Source organism: Eucyclogobius newberryi, unplaced genomic scaffold (genome assembly GCF_026437365.1).
Source record: "Eucyclogobius newberryi isolate DKJ021-1_F unplaced genomic scaffold, fEucNew1.0.hap1 SCAF_46, whole genome shotgun sequence".
NCBI lineage: Eukaryota > Metazoa > Chordata > Actinopteri > Gobiiformes > Gobiidae > Eucyclogobius > Eucyclogobius newberryi.
This window is the reverse complement of record NW_027316123.1, coordinates 472932-496481: the sequence shown is the minus strand read 5'-3', so window position 1 is coordinate 496481 and position 23550 is coordinate 472932. Positions and strand designations below refer to the sequence as shown.

Genomic DNA, 23550 nt, shown 5'->3' with positions numbered 1-23550 from the left:
ACTGAGAAACAAGGAGTGAAAAGAGTGCATTTACTCTGTTTATTCAGGGATACTTTTCAATCTCTAATTGCAAAATGTAAGAGCTCTTTCGGGTGATAAGATTTTCTGTACATGTAAACAACTGATTTGCTTGAAAGGCTATCATGAAGGCACTGCTGGGATTTAAACCCAGGATCTCCTGTTTACTAGACAGGCACTTTGACCATCTAAGCCACAGATCCTCTTAAATGCTACGTTAACCTGTTTCACCAAGATATTCAGTGACCAATGTTACCTCATAGATTTTGCCTGAGATAGCTCTTTCAATCTTCTCTGGGTGGGCTCGAACCACCAACCTCCAGGTTAACAGCAGAGCGCGCTGGCCAATTGCGCCACAGAGACAAACAGCCCGCCCAATTAAATATTTGCGACTCGACAAGCCGCAATATCTTTTTTTTTAAAGCGAGCCAGCAACATTCGAAAGTTCAGCCCCTGTCCAATCAACTGTGTTTAATGGAGAGCGAGGGCATCAATCTTACTACATTTGAGCTAAATCCCCTGTACCAATGTAGCTATAAAAAAACTGGAAGTCTTTCAATCAATCGACTCTCGCCAATTTATTGCGCACTCAATATACTGCAGTTAATCTGGATATTGAGGAAAAATTGCAAGATAATGTTATTTGACATAATGCCGATGTATTTGCTTACTTTTTCAAGCACCCTTGGCAATTGAACCTCGTTCAGCAGTGCCTTTCATCAGATAGTAAAGCGAGTAGATTTTCCATTGTAAAAAACTAATATGTTCTCTCACCATTAGCGACTCTGGTGGGACTCAAACCCACAACCTTTGAATGCCCTTGCAATTTATGCCTAGAAGTCCAATGCGCTATCCATTGCGCCACAGAGTCCATACATCCTTCCATGGTGCCTTTCCACAAACGCAAAACACGTTTTTCATCCAAAATGAGTCCACATCAGTCATTCCTTGCCAACAAACTGAGAATCAAAAAGTGAAAAGAGTGCAGTTAATCTGTGTGTGCAGGGATACTTTTCCATCTTATTCCAATTTGTAACAGCAGCGCATTTTCTGTCGTTGTAAATAATTTGCATGCTTGAATGGACAACTGAGTAGTAGTAGGTTTGAGATGGGCCGGTAATTATTAAGCACTGTGGCATCAAGACTGCTCTTCTTTAAGAGAGGCTTAATGACTGCAGTTTTAAGGATCTTGGGAAAATTCCAGATCCAAGCAACATGTTGACTTTTTCATTGATTGGAGCCAACAGACTGCTCACCATAGACTCTAAAAATCTAGTCGGCAATGCATAAAGACAGCATGTAGTGGAATTCAGACTTGTGGTGATCTCTTGGACACTTTTGTCAGCCACAAATGCAAAATGGGTTAACTCCAGTTGTCTAGCTGGCTGCGTGCTTGTTATCTGCAAATAATGGTATTTTTAATGTTCTGAACTGAGTCTGGCAAAGAAGACTGCAAACTCATTGCACCTGGAGAAATACAGAAACCATCAGACAAAGTAACATTTACCACACTGGAATTTGAAATATTAACCCGCTTTGTCATTAGCAGGTCCAGAGTGTGCCCTTTGCCCTTGGTGGGGCCACTCAGGTGCTGAGTAAGACCAAAGCTTCTGAGGACAGTGCCAAACTCTTTAGAAGAAGACGAGGTTGAGCGGGGCGTGAAGGAATGAAGGAACAGTCACTCACGTACGGGAAACTCCTACCAAGCAGTGGCCAGCCTATAGCACACTGGGATTCTGTGGTAATTGAACCAAGTTTAGCAGTTCCTTTCATCAGTTAATAACACAAGCAGGCTTTCCTATTTACCAATGTAGATAACAGGGGTTACAACAGTAACTTTGGTGGGTCTCGAACTCACAGCCTTTGAATGCCTTTGCAACTTTTGTCTGATTCCCCTTTTTCACAAAAGCAAAACAGTCATCCGAAAACGGTCTACATCAATCAATCAATCAATCCTTACCATCAAACTGAGAAACAGGGAGTGAAAAGAGTGCATTTACTCTGTTTATTCAGGGATACTTTTCAATCTCTAATTGCAAAATGTAAGAGCTCTTTCGGGTGATAAGTTTTTCTGTACATGTAAACAACGGATTTGCTTGAAAGGCTATCATGAAGGCACTGCTGGGATTTGAACCCAGGATCCCCTGTTTACTAGACAGGCACTTTGACCATCTAAGCCATAGCACCTCTTAAATGCTACTTTAACCTGTTTCAGCTAGATATTCAGTGACCAATGTTACCTCATAGATTTTGCCTGCGATAGCTCTTCCAATCGTCCCTGGGTGGGCTCAAACCACTAACCTCCCGGTTAACAGCCGAGCGCGCTGGCCAATTGCGCCACAGAGACAAACAGCCCCCTCAATAAAATATTTGCGACTCTAAAAGCCGCAATATCTTTTTTTTTTAAGCGAGCCAGCAACATTCGAAAGTTCAGCCCCTGTCCAATCAACTGTGTTTAATGGAGAGCGAGGGCATCAATCTTTCTACCTTTGAGCTAAATCCCCTGTACCAATGTAGCTATAAAAAAACTGGAAGTCTTTCAATCAATCGACTCTCGCCAATTTATTGCGCACTCAATATACTGCAGTTAATCTGGATATTGAGGAAAAATTGCAAGATAATGTTATTTGACATAATGCCGATGTATTTGCTTACTTTTTCAAGCACACTTGGCAATTGAACCTCGTTCAGCAGTGCCTTTCATCAGATAGTAAAGCGAGCAGATTTTCCATTGTAAAAAACTAATATGTTCTCTCACCATTAGCAACTCTGGTGGGACTCGAACCCACAACCTTTGAATGCCCTTGCAAATTATGCTTAGAAGTCCAATGCGCTATCCATTGCGCCACAGAGCCCATATATCCTTCCATGGTGCTCATTTCCACAAACGCAAAACACGGTTTTCATCCAAAATGGGTCCACATCAGTCATTCCTTGCCAACAAACTGAGAATCAAAAAGTGAAAAGAGTGCAGTTAATCTGTGTGTGCAGGGATCCTTTTCCATCTTATTCCAATTTGTAACAGCAGCGCATTTTCTGTCATTGTCAATAATTTGCATGCTTGAATGGACAACTGAGTAGTAGTAGGTTTGAGATGGGCCGGTAATTATTTAGCACTGTGGCATCAAGACTGCTCTTCTTTAAGAGAGGCTTAATGACTGCAGTTTTAAGGATCTTGGGAAAATTCCAGATCCAAGCAACATGTTGACTTTTTGATTGATTGGAGCCAACAGACTGCTCACCATAGACTTTAAAAATCTAGTAGGCAATGCATAAAGGCAGCATGTAGTGGAACTCAGACTTGTGGTGATCTCTTGGAAAGTTTTGTCAGCCACAAATGCAAAATGGGTTAACTCCAGTTGTCTAGCTGGCTGCGTGCTTGTTATCTGCAAATAATGGTATTTTTAATGTTCTGAACTGAGTCTTGCAAAGAAGACTGCAAACTCATTGCACCTGGAGAAATACAGAAACCATCATAAAAAGTAACATTTACCACACTGTAGTTTGGAATATTAACCCGCTTTGTCATTAGCAGGTCCAGAGTGTGCCCTTTGCCCTTGGTGGGGCCACTCGGGTGCTGAGTAAGACCAAAGCTTCTGAGGACAGCGCCAAACTCTTTAGAAGAAGACGAGGTTGAGCGGGGCGTGAAGGAAGGAAGGAACAGTCACTCACGTACGGGAAACTCCTACCAAGCAGTGGCCAGCCTATAGCACACTGGGATTCTGTGGTAATTGAACCAAGTTTAGCAGTTCCTTTCATCAGTTAACCCTTTAGGCGCCAGAGATTATGGATGAAATAAATGTATAAATAAAAAACTTCCTGAGATACATAGAACTGAAGCCGGGGCACAGCTCTGGGTCGGCAGTGCCCCTGGAGGCCCGTAGAAGCTCCACACTCCAGTTGATTCTTGGATAAAAGGGCACCCAGCCGGTCTCGAACTCGCGTGAGGCGGAGCAGGGATCATCCACCCCGCACACGGCCAGACTTTGCCCGGCCAGGGAGCACCTTCTGCGGGTCGGAGGCTCCGGGTCAGAGCCCCTGGAGCCTGGAGCCCTCACCGGGCCCCGAACTCGGCTGCCGGAGGCAGTGCAGTGCCTCATGGATAAAAGGGCACCCAGCCGGTCTCGAACTCGCGTGAGGCGGAGCAGGGATCATCCACCCCGCACACGGCCAGACTTTGCCCGGCCAGGGAGCACCTTCTGCGGGTCGGAGGCTCCGGGTCGGAGCCCCTGGAGCCTGGAGCCCTCACCGGGCCCCGAACTCGGCTGCCGGAGGCAGTGCAGTGCCTCATGGATAAAAGGGCACCCAGCCGGTCTCGAACTCGCTTGAGGCGGAGCAGGGATCATCCACCCCGCACACGGCCAGACTTTGCCCGGCCAGGGAGAACCTTCTGCGGGTCGGAGGCTCCGGGTCGGAGCCCCTGGAGCCTGGAGCCCTCACCGGGCCCCGAACTCGGCTGCCGGAGGCAGTGCAGTGCCTCATGGATAAAAGGGCACCCAGCCGGTCTCGAACTCGCGTGAGGCGGAGCAGGGATCATCCACCCCGCACACGGCCAGACTTTGCCCGGGGAAGGGCCACACTGGCTGGGCATGGCCCCCACTGAGCACCCCCTGGAACCCCTGGAGCCCCCGGAGCACCTCCAGAGCCACCCCCCACTCCTCCAGACTCTGCCCGGGGAAGGGCCACTCTGGCTGGGCATGGCCTCCACTGAGCACCCCCTGGAGCCCCCGGAGCACCTCCAGAGCCACCCCCCACTCTCCCCAGACTATGCCCGGGGAAGGGCCACTCTGGCTGGGCATGGCCTCCGCCGAGCACCCCCTGGAACCCCTGGAGCTCCTCCAGAGCCACCCCCCACTCCTCCAGACTCACCCCGGGGAAGGGCCACTCTGGCTGGGCATGGCCTCCGCCGAGCACCCCCTGGAACCCCTGGAGCTCCTCCAGAGCCACCCCCCACTCTCCCCAGATTCTGCCCGGGGAAGGGCCACTCTGGCTGGGCATGGCCTCCGCTGAGCACCCCCTGGAGCCCCCGGAGCACCTCCAGAGCCACCCCCCACTCTCCCCAGACTCACCCCGGGGAAGGGCCACTCTGGCTGGGCATGGCCTCCGCTGAGCACCCCCTGGAACCCCTGGAGCCCCCGGAGCACCTCCAGAGCCACCCCCCACTCCTCCAGACTCTGCCCGGGGAAGGGACACTCTGGCTGGGCATGGCCTCCACTGAGCACCCCCTGGAGCCCCCGGAGCACCTCCAGAGCCACCCCCCACTCTCCCCAGACTATCCCCGGGGAAGGGCCACTCTGGCTGGGCATGGCCTCCGCCGAGCACCCCCTGGAGCCCCCGGAGCACCTCCAGAGCCACCCCCCACTCCTCCAGACTCTGCCCGGGGAAGGGACACTCTGGCTGGGCATGGCCTCCAGTGAGCACCCCCTGGAGCCCCCGGAGCACCTCCAGAGCCACCCCCCACTCTCCCCAGACTATGCCCGGGGAAGGGCCACTCTGGCTGGGCATGGCCTCCACTGAGCACCCCCTGGAGCCCCCGGAGACCCTCCAGAGCCACCCCCCACTCTCCCCAGACTCACCCCGGGGAAGGTCCACTCTGGCTGGGCATGGCCTCCGCCGAGCACCCCCTGGAGACCCCGGAGCACCCCCAGGGCCACCCCCCCACTCCACCAGACTCAGCCCCGACCCGGGCACACTCTTCCCCGGGTCCTGGGCTCCGGGACTCCGGGGATGACCACCGGGGACCAGGCTCTCCCTCCGAACCCGGGGACCCACCCTTAAGCACCCCCTCGCGGGCTAAACCCCTTAGGGGCAGCCGCCTGGAAGCCCGTGCCCTTGGTACTCTGACATGGAAGCCCGTGCCCTTGGTACTCTTAACCACACTTTGAAATTTTTCGAGTATAGTGTACTATTTCGGTTTTTACTCTAAGTCCCTCAGGGGCATAGTGTACTATACTATGATGGTCAGATCACCTCCAGGCCCCAGGGGAGTGCTTTTCTGGGGTCAAACAGTGCACTGATGATGGGAGATTATTTCATTTTGCTCATTTTGGTGTTTTTTCACATTTTAACCCATTTTCACCCCTTTTGCTCACAACCTCTTACTACGGCCCGGAAAAACGACAGAGTCGATGGGTATAGTGTACTATTGCCGAAAAATGACAGAGTCTTTTCGGGTATAGTGTACTATTTCGGTTTTTACTCTAAGTCCCTCAGGGGCATAGGGTGCTATACTATGATGGTCAGATCACCTCCAGGCCCCAGGGGAGTGCTTTTCTGGGGTCAAACAGTGCACTGATGATGGGGGATTATTTCATTTTGCTCATTTTGGTGTTTTTTCACATTTTAACCCATTTTCACCCCTTTTGCTCACAACTTCATACTACGGCCCGGGAAAACGACAGAGTCGATGGGCATAGTGTACTATTGCCGAAAAACGACAGAGTCCCTCGGGTATAGTGTACTATTGCCGAAAAACGACAGAGTCCCTCGGGTATAGTGTACTATTGCCGAAAAACGACAGAGTCCCTCGGGTATAGTGTACTATTGCCGAAAAACGACAGAGTCCCTCGGGTATAGTGTACTATTGGCTGGAAGCTCGGTTTTTTTTCTAAGTCCAGCAGGGGTATATGGTACTATATTCTGGTGGTCAGATCACCTCCAGGCCCCAGGGGAGTGCTTTTCTGGGGGCAAACTGTGCACTGATGATGGGGGATTATTTCATTTTGCTCATTTTGGTGTTTTTTCACATTTTAACCCATTTTCACCCCTTTTGCTCACATCTTCAAACTCGGGCCCTGATTACAAGTTCTGACCAAATGATGACAAACACGGTATTTATTATGTATTTTTTTCATTTTTTTATTTTTCCAACTTATACATCCATCATTGGTGCCAGGCAGGTTGTGGAGAAAGCAGTGAAGAAAGGAGAGAGCCATCACAGAAAAGATGTCCATCCAGGGTCAAGGTACCCTGCACTTTTACATATCCAAATGACAGCATTTAAAGTTTTTTAGCGTATGGTATCTCTCGTTGCATGGAACCGCACAGAGGCCAACGCCACACTGACGGCACCTGTACTTTGTTTGCCGCCTGCCTTTGGTACGAGAGCGGTCAGAGCACACGGCGCAGTCTGGACGTCCCTCTGCTTGACAAAGCCAATGACGCTCTGTGAGTCTCTGTGGCATTTCACCCTCCGGTCTTGAGCGCCTCTCTTGTTTTTTGGAGTGATCAGCCAGTAATGCATCAATAATGTTCTGAATGTAAACCTTTAAAGGTTTGTGTGGGCCTGGAGTGGATTTGGTGTATATGATGTGTGAGTTGACAATACTTATGCTTATAATGGCATTGAATATGCGATGATACCATTTCCGGGACCTGTGTGGAAAGAGGTATGTCTTCATCCTCTGGTCAGCAGTGTCCACTCCACCCATGTAGGCGTTGTACTGGTCGACACATACAGGTCTTTTGATGTCACGGAAGCCAGTGTCATCTGTCTTGGATCGGATCCTCCTCTGAACACAATCATTTCCATGGACTGTGGACAACATGGTGAGACGTTTAGTATCGTGCCAAGCACAAGCCAGGAGTTTTCCCTTTCTGCAAAAAACTGGGTCATCTCCTTTTTTCAGCTGTAAGACACTTTTACCAAGGCATTTTGGCATCCCCAACCTGGTAATCCTTACCGTCCCACACAGTCCAGTTTCCAAATCTGCTAATTCATTTGCAATTACAGGCGAGGTATAGTAACTGTCCATGTAAATCTCGTGTCCTTTGCCCGTAAAGGGAGAAACCAACTCACGGACAACTGCGTGTGTTGCACTGATGTTGCTTGCATTATTTTTGTACTGTCCAGTGTGCATTGACCAGCGCAAAACATACCCTGAAAAGCTTTCACTCAGGGCATACACTCTATAGCCATATGTGTCAGGTTTATTCGGAGAGTAACATTTTAGTGAAGATCTCCCCTTAAAAGCTATTGTCATTTCATCTAAAGAAAGCTCCTTGATTGGACTGTAAACTGCTGCAAATTTGGGAATAATCAAATCTATTATTGGGCGGACTTTGAACAGTTTATCGTGCCCGGGCTCGCCTGTTCTCACATAATCATTATTGTTGACAAAATGAAAGAACGAAAGAATGATTTCAAATCTGTTTCTTGACATTACATTTCCAAATCCAGGCGTTTGTGTAAGCCAAAATGTTCCCCAGTAATCCTCGATTTCAGGTTTCTCAACAAGGCCCATGGAGAGATGCAAAGCGAAGAAAGCTTTCATTTCGGTGACTGATACATCATACCACTCAAGAAATCTTGAATGTGGCTTCAGAATCATAGGTGCCATACACTGATGTGCATATCTATTTGTCTCATCAGTAATGAAAGTCCAAAACTGATCGGTCAGAAAGAGTGACAGAATATCAAATGGATTAGCATCCGTCAGATCCATCTCTCCTGTGCAGCCAACTGGGTCTTCAAAAGGTTTGATCCATGCCTCAAATACCTCGACCTCTCTCAGCATGTCCCAGCTCTCATCCACCGGGCAAGTTTTACTGCAGCCACTGGTTCCACTGGTTCCTCGCCTCCGTCTGTCCTTTGCACCTGTCCGTTGTTTCGAAGTCCCTTCATCTCCACTTGGAAATCCATCGTCACTCTCGGGGAGATAATTTCCTTCAGAGTCAGAATCTGCTGTAAATTGCATGCCACGTGTACTTCCTCCAGCCATTTTTTTCCTTACCGGATCTGCCCTAGATCATACCTGGCTAATAAGAGGAAGTTGCACCGAACCGACCAATGACTGAAGTTATTCATTTTCTACTATTATTTCATAAATTTCCTTGTACGGTAAAGTCGCATTTCTGCGACTTTGGCGCTTAAAGGGTTAGTTTGTGTGAACTGTGAGTATACAGAATCAGATCCGTTATTACAGTAGCACAAATGACCGTACCTATACTTTGGTAAAAAAACACATCAAACTGCTGTCTCTTTTTAAAGGAGTTTGATGTGGTTGTTGTCACATCAAACTACTGCGTCCTTTAAAAGTCCACATCAAGCTAATGCTTCGTTTTAAAGTCTATTGCAATTGAGATGTCAGTCGAGAGCCGTAACAGCAGTAGTGCATCCAAGAAAGCTGTGTATTGAATGGATATAGAACCTTTAGTGAAGCAGGAGCCAACAGGCTATTCACATCCTTGTGTAGGGTCTCAAACTACAGGTATTCAGTTTACGATTAAGGAAGATTTCTTAGCAGAAACGAGACAAGACGGGGCACCAGGGTAAAACCCAAAAAGCTAAGATACGGTCCTTAATCGCGCTCGTTAAAAGGTCTGAAGGGTGTTTCACGATTCAGGGACTTACGCATAGTCTAATCAAACAAACAATAGTCAATAACTCTTTCGTGTAGTTTATTTATCAAAAGGGCAATCAAAAAGGGCACCGGAGCAGAAATGCGCACAGGTAAATCACAGGTGATGTTATATCAGATTTAACAGCAGATTTCATGCAGATAATGTTAAACCAGGGTTTTGCCTTTGATAATCAAACGTGTCTATGCTAATCTATATCAAAAAGAGGGAAAGTGAGAAGCTAAGGGAGGAGGAACAGCTGAGTTCTACCCAAATCACGCCACAAAAGAACCGCACACTGAAGTCGGCTTACGATTTTGTAGAACTCGGTCCGGCTGGTCCTTGTCCGCGGACGAGATCCGTGGCGAGGCAGCGGCGTGGAGCGGTGTGGCGGGCGAAGGCAGTGGCGTGCCGCGATATCCGTGACGCGGGGCGGCAGCGGTGGCGCGAGGCGGCGCGTGGAGCGGTGTGGCGGGCGAAGGCAGTGGCGTGCCGCGATGTCCGTGACGCGGGGCGGCAGCGGTGGCGCGAGGTGGCGCGTGGCGATGTCCGGGAGTTCCTTAGCGGTAGAACGCTTTAGCTGCGTGTTAGCTCCTCACGCGGCCTTTACGCAGATGAGAACGTAGCGCTGATCCACGTACACGGGGTAGATTACTTCAAAAATAGTAGAAGCGAAGTAGAAAAGAAAGTCTCTGTCCGGTTTAGCGCTTAAGCTTAGTTCCAGGTGTTTCCAGGTGTTTTCAGAGTTCAGGGGGGCGATGAGGCTGGCCTAGTCTTGTCGACCCACGTGGCGGACGCTTTGTTGAGACAAAGGAAAAGTAAACAGGCTCGTCCGTGGAGACGGCTTCAAAGAGATAGACAAAGGCTTGAACAAAAAAAAAGGAAGAAGAGAGCAAGAAGAGAAGAGAGGAGAAGAGAGCGTTCCAAGCTCGGAGCGTCTTTTTGTCACCTAGCGCCGCAGGGCACGCTGGGAGCGAAAGGGGCGGGCGCTACTGCGACGACACGTTAAACACTTTTGGCAGTTTGTGCACATTATTCCTTGAGGTAGATACATTTTACATCTTCTTTCACCTGTGATGGGCACTCGAGTTAAAGCATTGGGAATATAAAACCTTAAACAGTGGAAAAATACGTAACACAAGGTGAAACATGAGGTGTACGGAGTTGATTCGGACAAACATTCATGGCATAATCACATAAAACATAGTTTTCATCGGGGCGTCCTCCTGTAAGACTGTGGGGGAGAAGGTCTGTTATCGCCAAAGTCACAGCGGCTCCCTACGGTGAGGGAGAGAGGGAGAAAGAAAACCCCCCAATGTTCAAAGAGAGTTTTTCTGTTATCTGGCCGTGGAATATCCATCTCCATTCCCCTACACTTGCAATGAGGTCAAATATAGGACAAACCCATTGTCAGGAGTGGGATTAGAACCCATTCCTCCACTTGTAGACCAAATTTGCTTACGCTTAGGTAGGAGTTTACCTTGACCCTGACACCTTGGACATTTCAGCGATGCTGACATTGAGCTCCCTTATCTCGAAGATAACGTTCCAAAAATCAGTACAAAGTAAATGCTTTGGCAACCTTACACTAGATGAAGTCTTTCCAATTATGTACAGTCCATATAAAGAGATGACTTTAACAGGTGATGAGAATTGAGTGAAATAGTTCAAATCTCATTGTTACAGAGGGTTTAATTCTTCTTCTTTCGGTTCCAACAGAAGAAAATTTATGACCAAGATTTCACCGGTTGTAATGGCGAGCAGTCCATAAAGCTTAAAATTAACTCCGCCCAACGTGGGGCTCGAACCCACGACCCTGAGATTAAGAGTCTCATGCTCTACCGACTGAGCTAGCCAGGCTGGCTGCCCAAAAGGCAAAAAAAGGTCATAATGAAAACCCAGAATTTTTCAGTACTAAGTCTGGTAAATTAATCTGTCACTTTAATTTCTCAGTGAGTGGTCACAATTACAGTATAAGACATATGATACAGTTCACTCTGAATGTACTCAATGCTTTGACAGTACAGCATCTACGTAGTAGATTGGCCATCACATCACAATTCATCATTGGAAGTAACACTTCATTTGAAATCTTAAGCCAATACGACAATTTTTCATCCATTGTCACACATATGTGCTTGTAAATTAGGGTGTAAAAATGGCTTCCTTTCCAAAGGAAATATTTTTTTTTTGTCAGGAGTGGGATTTGAACCCACGCCTCCATTCAGAGACCAGAATCCCCTGTGGCGAGGAAGGAGTTTACTTTGAGTCTGGCGCCTTAGACCGCTCGGCCATCCTGACACTTTATTTATGTGAACTGTGAGTATACAGAATCATATCCGTTATTAAAGTAGCACAAATGACCGTACCTATACTTTGGTAAAAAAACACATCAAACTGCTGTCTCTTTTTAAAGGAGTTTGATGTGGTTGTTGTCACATCAAACTACTGCGTCCTTTAAAAGTCCACATCAAGCTAATGCTTCGTTTTAAAGTCTATTGCAATTGAGATGTCAGTCGAGAGCCGTAACAGCAGTAGTGCATCCAAGAAAGCTGTGTATTGAATGGATATAGAACCTTTAGTGAAGCAGGAGCCAACAGGCTATTCACATCCTTGTGTAGGGTCTCAAACTACAGGTATTCAGTTTACGATTAAGGAAGATTTCTTAGCAGAAACGAGACAAGACGGGGCACCAGGGTAAAACCCAAAAAGCTAAGATACGGTCCTTAATCGCGCTCGTTAAAAGGTCTGAAGGGTGTTTCACGATTCAGGGACTTACGCATAGTCTAATCAAACAAACAATAGTCAATAACTCTTTCGTGTAGTTTATTTATCAAAAGGGCAATCAAAAAGGGCACCGGAGCAGAAATGCGCACAGGTAAATCACAGGTGATGTTATATCAGATTTAACAGCAGATTTCATGCAGATAATGTTAAACCAGGGTTTTGCCTTTGATAATCAAACGTGTCTATGCTAATCTATATCAAAAAGAGGGAAAGTGAGAAGCTAAGGGAGGAGGAACAGCTGAGTTCTACCCAAATCACGCCACAAAAGAACCGCACACTGAAGTCGGCTTACGATTTTGTAGAACTCGGTCCGGCTGGTCCTTGTCCGCGGACGAGATCCGTGGCGAGGCAGCGGCGTGGAGCGGTGTGGCGGGCGAAGGCAGTGGCGTGCCGCGATATCCGTGACGCGGGGCGGCAGCGGTGGCGCGAGGCGGCGCGTGGAGCGGTGTGGCGGGCGAAGGCAGTGGCGTGCCGCGATGTCCGTGACGCGGGGCGGCAGCGGTGGCGCGAGGTGGCGCGTGGCGATGTCCGGGAGTTCCTTAGCGGTAGAACGCTTTAGCTGCGTGTTAGCTCCTCACGCGGCCTTTACTCAGATGAGAACGTAGCGCTGATCCACGTAAACGGCGTAGATTACTTCAAAAATAGTAGAAGCGAAGTAGAAAAGAAAGTCTCTGTCCGGTTTAGCGCTTAAGCTTAGTTCCAGGTGTTTCCAGGTGTTTTCAGAGTTCAGGGGGGCGATGAGGCTGGCCTAGTCTTGTCGACCCACGTGGCGGACGCTTTGTTGAGACAAAGGAAAAGTAAAGAGGCTCGTCCGTGGAGACGGCTTCAAAGAGATAGACAAAGGCTTGAACAAAAAAAAAGGAAGAAGAGAGCAAGAAGAGAAGAGAGGAGAAGAGAGCGTTCCAAGCTCGGAGCGTCTTTTTGTCACCTAGCGCCGCAGGGCACGCTGGGAGCGAAAGGGGCGGGCGCTACTGCGACGACACGTTAAACACTTTTGGCAGTTTGTGCACATTATTCCTTGAGGTAGATACATTTTACATCTTCTTTCACCTGTGATGGGCACTCGAGTTAAAGCATTGGGAATATAAAACCTTAAACAGTGGAAAAATACGTAACACAAGGTGAAACATGAGGTGTACGGAGTTGATTCGGACAAACATTCATGGCATAATCACATAAAACATAGTTTTCATCGGGGCGTCCTCCTGTAAGACTGTGGGGGAGAAGGTCTGTTATCGCCAAAGTCACAGCGGCTCCCTGCGATGAGGGAGAGAGGGAGAAAGAAAACCCCCCAATGTTCAAAGAGAGATTTTCTGTTATCTGGCCGTGGAATGTCCATCTCCATTCCCCTACACTTGCAATGAGGTCAAATATAGGACAAACCCATTGTCAGGAGTGGGATTAGAACCCATTCCTCCACTTGTAGACCAAATTTGCTTACGCTTAGGTAGGAGTTTACCTTGACCCTGACACCTTGGACATTTCAGCGATGCTGACATTGAGCTCCCTTATCTCGAAGATAACGTTCCAAAAATCAGTACAAAGTAAATGCTTTGGCAACCTTACACTAGATGAAGTCTTTCCAATTATGTACAGTCCATATAAAGAGATGACTTTAACAGGTGATGATAATTGAGTGAAATAGTTCAAATCTCATTGTTACAGAGGGTTTAATTCTTCTTCTTTCGGTTCCAACAGAAGAAAATTTATGACCAAGATTTCACGGGTTGTAATGGCGAGCAGTCCATAAAGCTTAAAATTAACTCCGCCCAACGTGGGGCTCGAACCCACGACCCTGAGATTAAGAGTCTCATGCTCTACCGACTGAGCTAGCCAGGCTGGCTGCCCAAAAGGCAAAAAAAGGTCATAATGAAAAACCAGAATTTTTCAGTACTAAGTCTGGTAAATTAATCTGTCACTTTAATTTCTCAGTGAGTGGTCACAATTACAGTATAAGACATATGATACAGTTCACTCTGAATGTACTCAATGCTTTGACAGTACAGCATCTACGTAGTAGATTGGCCATCACATCACAATTCATCATTGGAAGTAACACTTCATTTGAAATCTTAAGCCAATACGACAATTTTTCATCCATTGTCACACATATGTGCTTGTAAATTAGGGTGTAAAAATGGCTTCCTTTCCAAAGGAAATATTTTTTTTTTGTCAGGAGTGGGATTTGAACCCACGCCTCCATTCAGAGACCAGAATCCCCTGTGGCGAGGAAGGAGTTTACTTTGAGTCTGGCGCCTTAGACCGCTCGGCCATCCTGACACTTTATTTATGTGAACTGTGAGTATACAGAATCATATCCGTTATTAAAGTAGCACAAATGACCGTACCTATACTTTGGTAAAAAAACACATCAAACTGCTGTCTCTTTTTAAAGGAGTTTGATGTGGTTGTTGTCACATCAAACTACTGCGTCCTTTAAAAGTCCACATCAAGCTAATGCTTCGTTTTAAAGTCTATTGCAATTGAGATGTCAGTCGAGAGCCGTAACAGCAGTAGTGCATCCAAGAAAGCTGTGTATTGAATGGATATAGAACCTTTAGTGAAGCAGGAGCCAACAGGCTATTCACATCCTTGTGTAGGGTCTCAAACTACAGGTATTCAGTTTACGATTAAGGAAGATTTCTTAGCAGAAACGAGACAAGACGGGGCACCAGGGTAAAACCCAAAAAGCTAAGATACGGTCCTTAATCGCGCTCGTTAAAAGGTCTGAAGGGTGTTTCACGATTCAGGGACTTACGCATAGTCTAATCAAACAAACAATAGTCAATAACTCTTTCGTGTAGTTTATTTATCAAAAGGGCAATCAAAAAGGGCACCGGAGCAGAAATGCGCACAGGTAAATCACAGGTGATGTTATATCAGATTTAACAGCAGATTTCATGCAGATAATGTTAAACCAGGGTTTTGCCTTTGATAATCAAACGTGTCTATGCTAATCTATATCAAAAAGAGGGAAAGTGAGAAGCTAAGGGAGGAGGAACAGCTGAGTTCTACCCAAATCACGCCACAAAAGAACCGCACACTGAAGTCGGCTTACGATTTTGTAGAACTCGGTCCGGCTGGTCCTTGTCCGCGGACGAGATCCGTGGCGAGGCAGCGGCGTGGAGCGGTGTGGCGGGCGAAGGCAGTGGCGTGCCGCGATATCCGTGACGCGGGGCGGCAGCGGTGGCGCGAGGCGGCGCGTGGAGCGGTGTGGCGGGCGAAGGCAGTGGCGTGCCGCGATGTCCGTGACGCGGGGCGGCAGCGGTGGCGCGAGGTGGCGCGTGGCGATGTCCGGGAGTTCCTTAGCGGTAGAACGCTTTAGCTGCGTGTTAGCTCCTCACGCGGCCTTTACTCAGATGAGAACGTAGCGCTGATCCACGTAAACGGCGTAGATTACTTCAAAAATAGTAGAAGCGAAGTAGAAAAGAAAGTCTCTGTCCGGTTTAGCGCTTAAGCTTAGTTCCAGGTGTTTCCAGGTGTTTTCAGAGTTCAGGGGGGCGATGAGGCTGGCCTAGTCTTGTCGACCCACGTGGCGGACGCTTTGTTGAGACAAAGGAAAAGTAAAGAGGCTCGTCCGTGGAGACGGCTTCAAAGAGATAGACAAAGGCTTGAACAAAAAAAAAGGAAGAAGAGAGCAAGAAGAGAAGAGAGGAGAAGAGAGCGTTCCAAGCTCGGAGCGTCTTTTTGTCACCTAGCGCCGCAGGGCACGCTGGGAGCGAAAGGGGCGGGCGCTACTGCGACGACACGTTAAACACTTTTGGCAGTTTGTGCACATTATTCCTTGAGGTAGATACATTTTACATCTTCTTTCACCTGTGATGGGCACTCGAGTTAAAGCATTGGGAATATAAAACCTTAAACAGTGGAAAAATACGTAACACAAGGTGAAACATGAGGTGTACGGAGTTGATTCGGACAAACATTCATGGCATAATCACATAAAACATAGTTTTCATCGGGGCGTCCTCCTGTAAGACTGTGGGGGAGAAGGTCTGTTATCGCCAAAGTCACAGCGGCTCCCTGCGATGAGGGAGAGAGGGAGAAAGAAAACCCCCCAATGTTCAAAGAGAGATTTTCTGTTATCTGGCCGTGGAATGTCCATCTCCATTCCCCTACACTTGCAATGAGGTCAAATATAGGACAAACCCATTGTCAGGAGTGGGATTAGAACCCATTCCTCCACTTGTAGACCAAATTTGCTTACGCTTAGGTAGGAGTTTACCTTGACCCTGACACCTTGGACATTTCAGCGATGCTGACATTGAGCTCCCTTATCTCGAAGATAACGTTCCAAAAATCAGTACAAAGTAAATGCTTTGGCAACCTTACACTAGATGAAGTCTTTCCAATTATGTACAGTCCATATAAAGAGATGACTTTAACAGGTGATGATAATTGAGTGAAATAGTTCAAATCTCATTGTTACAGAGGGTTTAATTCTTCTTCTTTCGGTTCCAACAGAAGAAAATTTATGACCAAGATTTCACGGGTTGTAATGGCGAGCAGTCCATAAAGCTTAAAATTAACTCCGCCCAACGTGGGGCTCGAACCCACGACCCTGAGATTAAGAGTCTCATGCTCTACCGACTGAGCTAGCCAGGCTGGCTGCCCAAAAGGCAAAAAAAGGTCATAATGAAAACCCAGAATTTTTCAGTACTAAGTCTGGTAAATTAATCTGTCACTTTAATTTCTCAGTGAGTGGTCACAATTACAGTATAAGACATATGATACAGTTCACTCTGAATGTACTCAATGCTTTGACAGTACAGCATCTACGTAGTAGATTGGCCATCACATCACAATTCATCATTGGAAGTAACACTTCATTTGAAATCTTAAGCCAATACGACAATTTTTCATCCATTGTCACACATATGTGCTTGTAAATTAGGGTGTAAAAATGGCTTCCTTTCCAAAGGAAATATTTTTTTTTTGTCAGGACGGGATTTGAACCTACGCCTCCATTCAGAGACCAGAATCCCCTGTGGCGAGGAAGGAGTTTACCTTGAGTCTGGCGCCTTAGACCGCTCGGCCATCCTGACACTTTATTTATGTGAACTGTGAGTATACAGAATCAGATCCGTTATTACAGTAGCACAAATGACCGTACCTATACTTTGGTAAAAAAACACATCAAACTGCTGTCTCTTTTTAAAGGAGTTTGATGTGGTTGTTGTCACATCAAACTACTGCGTCCTTTAAAAGTCCACATCAAGCTAATGCTTCGTTTTAAAGTCTATTGCAATTGAGATGTCAGTCGAGAGCCGTAACAGCAGTAGTGCATCCAAGAAAGCTGTGTATTGAATGGATATAGAACCTTTAGTGAAGCAGGAGCCAACAGGCTATTCACATCCTTGTGTAGGGTCTCAAACTACAGGTATTCAGTTTACGATTAAGGAAGATTTCTTAGCAGAAACGAGACAAGACGGGGCACCAGGGTAAAACCCAAAAAGCTAAGATACGGTCCTTAATCGCGCTCGTTAAAAGGTCTGAAGGGTGTTTCACGATTCAGGGACTTACGCATAGTCTAATCAAACAAACAATAGTCAATAACTCTTTCGTGTAGTTTATTTATCAAAAGGGCAATCAAAAAGGGCACCGGAGCAGAAATGCGCACAGGTAAATCACAGGTGATGTTATATCAGATTTAACAGCAGATTTCATGCAGATAATGTTAAACCAGGGTTTTGCCTTTGATAATCAAACGTGTCTATGCTAATCTATATCAAAAAGAGGGAAAGTGAGAAGCTAAGGGAGGAGGAACAGCTGAGTTCTACCCAAATCACGCCACAAAAGAACCGCACACTGAAGTCGGCTTACGATTTTGTAGAACTCGGTCCGGCTGGTCCTTGTCCGCGGACGAGATCCGTGGCGAGGCAGCGGCGTGGAGCGGTGTGGCGGGCGAAGGCAGTGGCGTGCCGCGATATCCGTGACGCGGGGCGGCAGCGGTGGCGCGAGGCGGCGCGTGGAGCGGTGTGGCGGGCGAAGGCAGTGGCGTGCCGCGATGTCCGTGACGCGGGGCGGCAGCGGTGGCGCGAGGTGGCGCGTGGCGATGTCCGGGAGTTCCTTAGCGGTAGAACGCTTTAGCTGCGTGTTAGCTCCTCACGCGGCCTTTACTCAGATGAGAACGTAGCGCTGATCCACGTAAACGGCGTAGATTACTTCAAAAATAGTAGAAGCGAAGTAGAAAAGAAAGTCTCTGTCCGGTTTAGCGCTTAAGCTTAGTTCCAGGTGTTTCCAGGTGTTTTCAGAGTTCAGGGGGGCGATGAGGCTGGCCTAGTCTTGTCGACCCACGTGGCGGACGCTTTGTTGAGACAAAGGAAAAATAAACAGGCTCGTCCGTGGAGACGGCTTCAAAGAGATAGACAAAGGCTTGAACAAAAAAAAAGGAAGAAGAGAGCAAGAAGAGAAGAGAGGAGAAGAGAGCGTTCCAAGCTCGGAGCGTCTTTTTGTCACCTAGCGCCGCAGGGCACGCTGGGAGCGAAAGGGGCGGGCGCTACTGCGACGACACGTTAAACACTTTTGGCAGTTTGTGCACATTATTCCTTGAGGTAGATACATTTTACATCTTCTTTCACCTGTGATGGGCACTCGAGTTAAAGCATTGGGAATATAAAACCTTAAACAGTGGAAAAATACGTAACACAAGGTGAAACATGAGGTGTACGGAGTTGATTCGGACAAACATTCATGGCATAATCACATAAAACATAGTTTTCATCAGGGCGTCCTCCTTTAAGACTGTGGGGGAGAAGGTCTGTTATCGCCAAAGTCACAGCGGCTCCCTGCGGTGAGGGAGAGAGGGAGAAAGAAAACCCCCCAATGTTCAAAGAGAGTTTTTCTGTTATCTGGCCGTGGAATGTCCATCTCCATTCCCCTACACTTGCAATGAGGTCAAATATAGGACAAACCCATTGTCAGGAGTGGGATTAGAACCCATTCCTCCACTTGTAGACCAAATTTGCTTACGCTTAGGTAGGAGTTTACCTTGACCCTGACACCTTGGACATTTCAGCGATGCTGACATTGAGCTCCCTTATCTCGAAGATAACGTTCCAAAAATCAGTACAAAGTAAATGCTTTGGCAACCTTACACTAGATGAAGTCTTTCCAATTATGTACAGTCCATATAAAGAGATGACTTTAACAGGTGATGAGAATTGAGTGAAATAGTTCAAATCTCATTGTTACAGAGGGTTTAATTCTTCTTCTTTCGGTTCCAACAGAAGAAAATTTATGACCAAGATTTCACGGGTTGTAATGGCGAGCAGTCCATAAAGCTTAAAATTAACTCCGCCCAACGTGGGGCTCGAACCCACGACCCTGAGATTAAGAGTCTCATGCTCTACCGACTGAGCTAGCCAGGCTGGCTGCCCAAAAGGCAAAAAAAGGTCATAATGAAAACCCAGAATTTTTCAGTACTAAGTCTGGTAAATTAATCTGTCACTTTAATTTCTCAGTGAGTGGTCACAATTACAGTATAAGACATATGATACAGTTCACTCTGAATGTACTCAATGCTTTGACAGTACAGCATCTACGTAGTAGATTGGCCATCACATCACAATTCATCATTGGAAGTAACACTTCATTTGAAATCTTAAGCCAATACGACAATTTTTCATCCATTGTCACACATATGTACTTGTAAATTAGGGTGTAAAAATGGCTTCCTTTCCAAAGGAAATATTTTTTTTTTGTCAGGAGTGGGATTTGAACCCACGCCTCCATTCAGAGACCAGAATCCCCTGTGGCGAGGAAGGAGTTTACCTTGAGTCTGGCGCCTTAGACCGCTCGGCCATCCTGACACTTTATTTATGTGAACTGTGAGTATACAGAATCAGATCCGTTATTACAGTAGCACAAATGACCGTACCTATACTTTGGTAAAAAAACACATCAAACTGCTGTCTCTTTTTAAAGGAGTTTGATGTGGTTGTTGTCACATCAAACTACTGCGTCCTTTAAAAGTCCACATCAAGCTAATGCTTCGTTTTAAAGTCTATTGCAATTGAGATGTCAGTCGAGAGCCGTAACAGCAGTAGTGCATCCAAGAAAGCTGTGTATTGAATGGATATAGAACCTTTAGTGAAGCAGGAGCCAACAGGCTATTCACATCCTTGTGTAGGGTCTCAAACTACAGGTATTCAGTTTACGATTAAGGAAGATTTCTTAGCAGAAACGAGACAAGACGGGGCACCAGGGTAAAACCCAAAAAGCTAAGATACGGTCCTTAATCGCGCTCGTTAAAAGGTCTGAAGGGTGTTTCACGATTCAGGGACTTACGCATAGTCTAATCAAACAAACAATAGTCAATAACTCTTTCGTGTAGTTTATTTATCAAAAGGGCAATCAAAAAGGGCACCGGAGCAGAAATGCGCACAGGTAAATCACAGGTGATGTTATATCAGATTTAACAGCAGATTTCATGCAGATAATGTTAAACCAGGGTTTTGCCTTTGATAATCAAACGTGTCTATGCTAATCTATATCAAAAAGAGGGAAAGTGAGAAGCTAAGGGAGGAGGAACAGCTGAGTTCTACCCAAATCACGCCACAAAAGAACCGCACACTGAAGTCGGCTTACGATTTTGTAGAACTCGGTCCGGCTGGTCCTTGTCCGCGGACGAGATCCGTGGCGAGGCAGCGGCGTGGAGCGGTGTGGCGGGCGAAGGCAGTGGCGTGCCGCGATATCCGTGACGCGGGGCGGCAGCGGTGGCGCGAGGCGGCGCGTGGAGCGGTGTGGCGGGCGAAGGCAGTGGCGTGCCGCGATGTCCGTGACGCGGGGCGGCAGCGGTGGCGCGAGGTGGCGCGTGGCGATGTCCGGGAGTTCCTTAGCGGTAGAACGCTTTAGCTGGGTGTTAGCTCCTCACGCGGCCTTTACTCAGATGAGAACGTAGCGCTGATCCACGTACACGGGGTAGATTACTTCAAAAATAGTAGAAGCGAAGTAGAAAAGAAAGTCTCTGTCCGGTTTAGCGCTTAAGCTTAGTTCCAGGTGTTTCCAGGTGTTTTCAGAGTTCAGGGGGGCGATGAGGCTGGCCTAGTCTTGTCGACCCACGTGGCGGACGCTTTGTTGAGACAAAGGAAAAGTAAACAGGCTGGTCCGTGGAGACGGCTTCAAAGAGATAGACAAAGGCTTGAACAAAAAAAAAGGAAGAAGAGAGCAAGAAGAGAAGAGAGGAGAAGAGAGCGTTCCAAGCTCGGAGCGTCTTTTTGTCACCTAGCGCCGCAGGGCACGCTGGGAGCGAAAGGGGCGGGCGCTACTGCGACGACACGTTAAACACTTTTGGCAGTTTGTGCACATTATTCCTTGAGGTAGATACATTTTACATCTTCTTTCACCTGTGATGGGCACTTGAGTTAAAGCATTGGGAATATAAAACCTTAAACAGTGGAAAAATACGTAACACAAGGTGAAACATGAGGTGTACGGAGTTGATTCGGACAAACATTCATGGCATAATCACATAAAACATAGTTTTCATCGGGGCGTCCTCCTGTAAGACTGTGGGGGAGAAGGTCTGTTATCGCCAAAGTCACAGCGGCTCCCTGCGGTGAGGGAGAGAGGGAGAAAGAAAACCCCCCAATGTTCAAAGAGAGTTTTTCTGTTATCTGGCCGTGGAATGTCCATCTCCATTCCCCTACACTTGCAATGAGGTCAAATATAGGACAAACCCATTGTCAGGAGTGGGATTAGAACCCATTCCTCCACTTGTAGACCAAATTTGCTTACGCTTAGGTAGGAGTTTACCTTGACCCTGACACCTTGGACATTTCAGCGATGCTGACATTGAGCTCCCTTATCTCGAAGATAACGTTCCAAAAATCAGTACAAAGTAAATGCTTTGGCAACCTTACACTAGATGAAGTCTTTCCAATTATGTACAGTCCATATAAAGAGATGACTTTAACAGGTGATGAGAATTGAGTGAAATAGTTGAAATCTCATTGTTACAGAGGGATTAATTCTTCTTCTTTCGGTTCCAACAGAAGAAAATTTATGACCAAGATTTCACGGGTTGTAATGGCAAGCAGTCCATAAAGCTTCAAATCAACTCCGCCCGACGTGGGGCTCGAACCCACGACCCCGAGATTAAGAGTCTCATGCTCTACCGACTGAGCTAGCCAGGCTGGCTGTCCAAAAGTCAAAAAAAGGTCATAATGAAAACCCAGAATTTTTCAGTACTAAGTCTGGTAAATTAATCTGTCACTTTAATTTCTCAGTGAGTGGTCACAATTACAGTATAAGACATATGATACAGTTCACTCTGAATGTACTCAATGCTTTGACAGTACAGCATCTACGTAGTAGATTGGCCATCACATCACAATTCATCATTGGAAGTAACACTTCATTTGAAATCTTAAGCCAATACGACAATTTTTCATCCATTGTCACACATTTGTGCTTGTAAATTAGGGTGTAAAAATGGCTTCCTTTCCAAAGGAAATATTTTTTTTTTGTCAGGAGTGGGATTTGAACCCACGCCTCCATTCAGAGACCAGAATCCCCTGTGGCGAGGAAGGAGTTTACCTTGAGTCTGGCGCCTTAGACCGCTCGGCCATCCTGACACTTTATTTATGTGAACTGTGAGTATACAGAATCAGATCCGTTATTACAGTAGCACAAATGACCGTACCTATACTTTGGTAAAAAAACACATCAAACTGCTGTCTCTTTTTAAAGGAGTTTGATGTGGTTGTTGTCACATCAAACTACTGCGTCCTTTAAAAGTCCACATCAAGCTAATGCTTCGTTTTAAAGTCTATTGCAATTGAGATGTCAGTCGAGAGCCGTAACAGCAGTAGTGCATCCAAGAAAGCTGTGTATTGAATGGATATAGAACCTTTAGTGAAGCAGGAGCCAACAGGCTATTCACATCCTTGTGTAGGGTCTCAAACTACAGGTATTCAGTTTACGATTAAGGAAGATTTCTTAGCAGAAACGAGACAAGACGGGGCACCAGGGTAAAACCCAAAAAGCTAAGATACGGTCCTTAATCGCGCTCGTTAAAAGGTCTGAAGGGTGTTTCACGATTCAGGGACTTACGCATAGTCTAATCAAACAAACAATAGTCAATAACTCTTTCGTGTAGTTTATTTATCAAAAGGGCAATCAAAAAGGGCACCGGAGCAGAAATGCGCACAGGTAAATCACAGGTGATGTTATATCAGATTTAACAGCAGATTTCATGCAGATAATGTTAAACCAGGGTTTTGCCTTTGATAATCAAACGTGTCTATGCTAATCTATATCAAAAAGAGGGAAAGTGAGAAGCTAAGGGAGGAGGAACAGCTGAGTTCTACCCAAATCACGCCACAAAAGAACCGCACACTGAAGTCGGCTTACGATTTTGTAGAACTCGGTCCGGCTGGTCCTTGTCCGCGGACGAGATCCGTG

General features: G+C 46.8%; 12 non-coding genes across 12 annotated transcripts; all 12 read right to left on the bottom strand.

The window, feature by feature from the left end:
- Positions 1 to 798: 798 nt before the first annotated feature.
- Positions 799 to 889, bottom strand: trnar-ucu (transfer RNA arginine (anticodon UCU)). Its single transcript is given in 2 exon segments — positions 799 to 834; positions 853 to 889. It is a non-coding gene; the product is annotated as a tRNA-Arg (tRNA).
- Positions 890 to 2131: 1242 nt separating this feature from the next.
- On the bottom strand, positions 2132 to 2205 carry trnat-agu (transfer RNA threonine (anticodon AGU)). Its single transcript has one exon. It is a non-coding gene; the product is annotated as a tRNA-Thr (tRNA).
- A 577-nt stretch (positions 2206 to 2782) lies between these two features.
- On the bottom strand, positions 2783 to 2873 carry trnar-ucu (transfer RNA arginine (anticodon UCU)). The gene is given in 2 exon segments: positions 2783 to 2818; positions 2837 to 2873. It is a non-coding gene; the product is annotated as a tRNA-Arg (tRNA).
- Positions 2874 to 11144: 8271 nt separating this feature from the next.
- Positions 11145 to 11217, bottom strand: trnak-cuu (transfer RNA lysine (anticodon CUU)). Its single transcript has one exon. It is a non-coding gene; the product is annotated as a tRNA-Lys (tRNA).
- Positions 11218 to 11548: 331 nt separating this feature from the next.
- trnal-caa (transfer RNA leucine (anticodon CAA)) lies at positions 11549 to 11658 on the bottom strand. Its single transcript has 2 exons — positions 11621 to 11658; positions 11549 to 11594 (listed from the first exon to the last, which is right to left on the bottom strand). It is a non-coding gene; the product is annotated as a tRNA-Leu (tRNA).
- Positions 11659 to 13910: 2252 nt separating this feature from the next.
- On the bottom strand, positions 13911 to 13983 carry trnak-cuu (transfer RNA lysine (anticodon CUU)). The gene has a single exon. It is a non-coding gene; the product is annotated as a tRNA-Lys (tRNA).
- Positions 13984 to 14314: 331 nt separating this feature from the next.
- On the bottom strand, positions 14315 to 14424 carry trnal-caa (transfer RNA leucine (anticodon CAA)). The gene is made up of 2 exons: positions 14387 to 14424; positions 14315 to 14360 (listed from the first exon to the last, which is right to left on the bottom strand). It is a non-coding gene; the product is annotated as a tRNA-Leu (tRNA).
- A 2252-nt stretch (positions 14425 to 16676) lies between these two features.
- On the bottom strand, positions 16677 to 16749 carry trnak-cuu (transfer RNA lysine (anticodon CUU)). The gene has a single exon. It is a non-coding gene; the product is annotated as a tRNA-Lys (tRNA).
- Positions 16750 to 19441: 2692 nt separating this feature from the next.
- On the bottom strand, positions 19442 to 19514 carry trnak-cuu (transfer RNA lysine (anticodon CUU)). Its single transcript has one exon. It is a non-coding gene; the product is annotated as a tRNA-Lys (tRNA).
- A 331-nt stretch (positions 19515 to 19845) lies between these two features.
- Positions 19846 to 19955, bottom strand: trnal-caa (transfer RNA leucine (anticodon CAA)). The gene is made up of 2 exons: positions 19918 to 19955; positions 19846 to 19891 (listed from the first exon to the last, which is right to left on the bottom strand). It is a non-coding gene; the product is annotated as a tRNA-Leu (tRNA).
- A 2252-nt stretch (positions 19956 to 22207) lies between these two features.
- trnak-cuu (transfer RNA lysine (anticodon CUU)) lies at positions 22208 to 22280 on the bottom strand. The gene has a single exon. It is a non-coding gene; the product is annotated as a tRNA-Lys (tRNA).
- Positions 22281 to 22611: 331 nt separating this feature from the next.
- trnal-caa (transfer RNA leucine (anticodon CAA)) lies at positions 22612 to 22721 on the bottom strand. Its single transcript has 2 exons — positions 22684 to 22721; positions 22612 to 22657 (listed from the first exon to the last, which is right to left on the bottom strand). It is a non-coding gene; the product is annotated as a tRNA-Leu (tRNA).
- Between the last annotated feature and the right edge of the window lie 829 nt (positions 22722 to 23550).